The sequence below is a fragment of the Cibotium barometz genome, chromosome 48 (assembly GCF_041138505.1).
Source record: "Cibotium barometz isolate CiBa-2024 chromosome 48, ASM4113850v1, whole genome shotgun sequence".
Lineage (NCBI taxonomy): Eukaryota > Viridiplantae > Streptophyta > Polypodiopsida > Cyatheales > Cibotiaceae > Cibotium > Cibotium barometz.
In genome coordinates this window covers 11,140,007-11,146,006 of record NC_141093.1, presented here as the reverse complement: position 1 = coordinate 11,146,006, position 6,000 = coordinate 11,140,007, and positions in this window count along the sequence as shown.

The following is a 6,000-nucleotide window of genomic DNA, read 5'->3' as shown; positions in this document are numbered from 1 at the left end:
TGTCCTTACTTTCTCGGATGATATTCTAGTATATTCAAATAATGTTGCTGACCATGAAATGCATATACGAAAGGTCTTTAGAATTATGAGGAAGCATTAAATATTTGCTCAAAAGAGTAAATGTACCTTCTCCACAAATGGTGTTGAGTACTTGGGATTTATGTTGTGTCCAAGGATGTTATTGTTGGGGTTGGGGGGAACTTTCTTGTACACAAACATGCACACACAAAAAGCTTGAACAAAGAAATGTGAGAGAGAGCTAGATGTTGGAAATATAGTCTTTAATGATAATAAGATGAAATTACAAGTGAGAACATAAAAGGCATAGGGCTAAGTGGCCAACACACAGGAATGTGTTCACATGGGGAAAAAACCCATGTCCAGTCATGGTAAAAAGTTCCTATGTGTAAGCTCTATTCACACCTAAACTTCTTGGGAATGGGAGTGGACATTATACTAACAAACCTCCCTGAAGTGAAAGGCCTCAACATAAATAGGGTGTAGTAGACATTATACTAACAAACCTCCCTGAAGTGAAAGGCCTCAACATAAATAGGGTGTAGTAGACAATTGTGGAAATCTACTATACAGAGTGCAACTATGAATTAAACCCTGTATTGAAGTAAAAATTATGCATAAAATAATCTCATTCAAAGCAAGATGTGAAGTATTGCCACTGTAATCCTATAATAAGCAGGCACAAGAAGATGGGTAACACTAAAATACCCAATGTTAGAGTGTTAATGACAAGGCTAAGGCTATGCATAGATGAATGCCAATGCTACTATGGTAGCGAGCATTTAAAGAGAGACGTCATATTATGGGTCACATCTATAAGTATTGGAAATATAATATCCCACTCAAGGTGTTATGAGAATTACTCTTGTTTACTAGGAATTATATTTCTTATTTTATATCAGGGACGCCTATGTGTGCCATGCATGTTGTTGGTGCGTGTAATTTGATTTTATAGTCACCTATTTCTCTTGACGACATTCAGATTAATTAATGTGTTCAATTAATTGTTTAACTAACGTGGATTGTGTCTATGAGTATAGGTACCGAGATGTACGAGGGTACCGATTCAGGTGTCCCACTATATGAGGGTACCAATTGAGGTGTAATATAGCATGAGAAACCTGCAATGCTAGAACTTTGCATCTTCTTGTTTTTCTCAACTGGCATTCCATTTTAGGCACTTGTCAATGAGATGACATAGAGGGTGCATAGCGTATGGTTCCTTTGCACTAGATCCAACACTAGAAGTATGCATAGATCTTTTGTCACAATGCGAAGTGGAAAATGCTTGATCACCACAATAAGTTTACCAAAACTATTTATGCGTGACTACTCTTCTTGAAGAAGAAGCCTAACTAACTCATCGAAAGTTTACAAATTAGCTTACTTCTTAGAAATCAAGCGAAGGGTTGTCCCAAAACCCTGGTACAACTCTGGCAATCCATTCTAACACAATAGAAATGAGGGAGCTGTCACTTTGATGATAATTCACATTTGATGGTCAATTTCATCTAAAATTTGCTTTGACATCTCTATCCTGATCAAGGGATCGAACCAAGTCACTGGTGTGAGAGGTAGTCATGTCCATAGAGTGCCCTGAAAGGATTTATTTCTCAACTTTGACCCTTTAGCATACTAAACATTGGCATACATGATGCAATACATCCTTTTTTAGTCTGGGCCAAAAGAAACTCTTCTTTATTTAACATGTATGTTTTGATATAACTAGGATATCCTGCAATCAGGTTGTCATGTGCTTCTTTCAAAATTGTTTTCTTTAACCCATTGACATTGGGAATACATAGCCGAGTATTTATGGATTACTAAGATGTTGAGTATTAACCATGGTTTAATTTGTGGATTACTAAGCTTACTTAGTTTCCTATAACTTTTTCAAGAGGCTTGAAAAATCCTCTCTCCTTAATCTCTTGCTTTTAATGGGGTTTGTATTCACTAATTCGTTCTTCTCAATCAAGCTAATCTTGCCAATGATTAAAAGTCATTAAGCTTCATGTTTTAGGCTTAAGTAATTTTATATAATTTTTCATAAAAGATGAATCATTATCTTCCATTCCTCTTGTTTAAATGTTGATTTCAAGCATTGGGAGTGTTGTTTGCTCACCCTAGTCAGCAAGTGTAATAACGAGGGTCATACATGTTAAAATTCGTGGTGCTCATGCTAGATCAAGTGTGTGGAGAGGAGAGACTCACAAAATACAAGAAAAATATCTTGCTTATTAAGTTGCTCAAATACAACTTGGCTTCTTGCTCAATACAAAATGCCTCCTAGCTCCACCTTTAAATAGATGAGCTAGTGGACCTTAAGTCCCTTCACACTCACACCCTTCTCTTCCCCTTCTACATAACCTTAGTCTACTAATACCCCCCCTCAATACCAACTATGAAAGAATGGAATAGGTGGTATTGGACATAGGATGCCTTTATAACATTAGGCGTACAAGGTTTGGAATATAGGTGTGATTACATTGAGATTTAAAACAATTTCTCAGCGGAGTTAGAGGCTGATACAAAGTTAGCTTCTAACTCTTTGTTAGGACATTTAGAAGTGATATGTCCCATTTGTTTACATTTGTTACATTTCATTTTGTTGGGATATTTGATCCAACAATTATTTGTCAAGTGACCCACCTTTTTGCAATGGGCACATCTTACTTTGACCACTTGATGTGACAAAGCTTGTTCGATAGATGAAGTGGTTGCATTTGAAGATTCAGCTCCTTCCTTTAGCCTCTTTTCTTCATCAAGACAAGATTGAATGACTCCTTCGAGGGTGGGATTAGGTATGTTCTTCGGGGTGGTGACTAAGGTGGGGTACACCTTCTGCTTTTAGCAAAACAGCCACTACATCATCTTCATCCATTCTTGCATTCACTAATACAAGTTGAGCCATAAGGCTCTTCAAAGTGAGAGATGAAGGCTCCAATGCCGTCTCCCTCTTTGAGTTCCAAGCTGAAAAATTCAATTTTGAGTGAGATCTTGGAATTCTTACCACGAGCTCCATAGAGCTTATCAAGCTCATCCCATTACTCCTTTGCAGAGCAGTCGGAAGCTGGTTCACATGGTAAATGAGAGCCTCATCAAGATGAAGCATGATGATGGCTTGTGCCCTCTCATCATCTTCAATATCTTCAGCCTTTGTTCGATCAATAACCTTAGTGCCAGAGATGAATGGCCAAAAACCTTTGGACATCATCTTGTACTTGATAAGGACTTGCCAAGTGTGGAAGCCCTCTCCTAAGAACTTCTTGATTTGGGTGTTGTCCTTTGACATTCGTTATTGAAGGAGAATAGTAGAGAGTAATGGGCTAATTTATGAAGAAGAAAAAACCAAAAATTTATGATATTTAGGCTTAATTAAAAAGAGAAAGGCTTATGAGGATGCAACAACCCTAATCAAGTCAAGGATGTTGCATAAATAGGAGATTAAAATAGTAAATTTTATGGTTTAGCACTTAGGGTTTGTGCCCAATTACTAATTTTGATAGGGATTAGCTTCATTAGTGTTGAAGAACACTTTGTTTGGTGATTAAGATCACCATTAGTGTTTAAAAAATGATTAATGCTTAAGAATATATTTTTAGCATCTAATGACACTTATATTGGTGATTAGATTCACCATTAGTGTTTAATAACACTCTTAGTGTTTAAAAACACTTGGAATAACTTTCCTTTGCTGGATTAGAAGGCACATTAGCGTTAATCAACACTATTAGTGCTCATAAGCACACTTTGAAGAGCTTTGAGAGCTTGAAGATGATGAGGAGATTACGTGATGAATGAGACTTATGAATGCCTCATGTGGTTGGCCACCGCTTCAAAATAAAGAGAAGGATCAGCAACAAGCTCTCACAATATCACTTGGGTGATTAGAGCAAAGAGGGAAGGATTAGAGCAAGAAAAAAGACAAATTTGAAGCTTTAATGGAGAGCTTCAAGAACTTTGAAGGAGGTAGCCTTGGTTTTTCTGCTGTAGCTGGTGAATGGAGCAGCCATTGGAGTCAAAATTTGAGGTGTAGCTACTAGACACATTAGGCTTCAAAAGCCCTCAACTCCCATAGCCTATTATGGCCTACAGGCGGTGAATAGCTGTACGCCCAGCTACGCTGCAGAGAAACTGCATCGAGCTGCACAGGCGGTAATGCCGCGACGAGATGAGGAGTATTCAGATCATTGACGGTACGAACGCGTGCACCCAAACCTCCACTTCATTTCCCATGTTGAGAGCTCGGCGAGTTATGGTCTCCATGAGCTGCTAGAGCTCCTCCACCAGCAGTGGGTTGAGCTCCACAAGGAGAAGATAAGAGAAAATGAAGATTTTTGACCTATTCTACACCACAAATGTGACCTACTCAACCAAAGCTCTAGATACCATGTTAAAATTCGTGGTGCTCATGCTAGATCAAGTGTGTGGAGAGGAGAGACTCACAAAATACAAGAAAAATATCTTGCTTATTAAGTTGCTCAAATACAACTTGGCTTCTTGCTCGATACAAAATGCCTCCTAGCTCCACCTTTAAATAGATGAGCTAGTGGACCTTAAGTCCCTTCACACTCACACCCTTCTCTTCCCCTTCTACATAACCAACTAATAATACAAAAGAAGATGTTAGATGAAAACTACAGCAACCATGTGCTATTTGCAATAAGAGCAACCACACCACTGACACATGCTTTTGCAACACTCAAAAAAGGAACCCGAGAGTAGTAAAAAGAAAACAACGTTAGCAACAATAGGTTCCAGTTGTCAATCAAGTCACCAGACCAGGCCTCAAAACAATAGACCTTATGGAAGAGGAGGAGGTGGAATATTTGGACAAAGAGGGGATAGGTTGATATGTTACTATTGTAGTTCCCCTAGGCATAGGCAAAGTTATTGTCCCATACTACAACACCATCAATAGGAACTACAAGAAGTAGGGCCACAAATAGAGGCAAACCCAACAAGAGCTGATGTAGCGGTGAACATGGTGAAGAGGATCAATGGGTAGTAAAACACCAAGAGAAGCCACCAGTAGTAATGGCAGTGACAAGGTCGCAAGGATCTATCAAGAGAGTGATAGGCAAAAACATTGATCTGGAAGAAAAGTAGAAGCCAGAGTAGTGGGTAGTAGGGCAGCAGAGGGTCCAACAAATCACTAAACTTGTGTAGAGCACACAAGGAATGGTATAGACGATGCAGGAAAGCATGCTCCCGAATGAGCATACTGTTAATAATCAAGACAGGACAAGCATGATCAGGAAGAGAGAGGACATTGCAGCAGCAGGCAAAAGGCCACTAAACAATGTGAAGATGACTAAAGAAGGGATGCAGGAGTGCCAACAATTGGAGCCTATAACAACCTATAGCAATAACAGAATCTTGAAAAATGAATTGGAAAAGAATCCGGAGCAAGTGTAGATAAAAGAACTGACAAGGTAAGATTAGGAGAAAGCCAGTAAGGAAGAAGGAAAGATGAGTAGAGGCCAGAATATGCAAAGGCAGGAACTAAAAAGTAGCAACCCTAAAGGGGAGAACAACATGTGGGAGGATCTCAACAAAATGAAGCTGAACATAACACTAGGTCAAATGCTGAATCTCGTACCTAACTACAGGAAAAAGTTGCTCCTGGTAATAGTGCTGAGGTAAAACTTGTGCAAGTGCCTGTTTAGGACATGGAACACTTGGCTGCAAAATGCAAAAATGTGAAAACAATTCAGGACTGTGGCACAACTATTCCTGAAGTAACCATAAAAATCAGAGGGTAGATGGTATCTTGAGTCATCCAAGATGAAGGATCAGAAGTCAATATAATATTAAACAGCCTGGATGTAGAAATGTGGAAACATTTTAAGATAATGACATAGCTGTTCCTAAAGTAAACATAAAAATAAGAGGGCAGATGGTACAACGAGTCATCCTGGATGGAGGATTGGGAGTCAATATAATATCATACAACCTGCGCGCGAAGAAGCTAGGAGATCA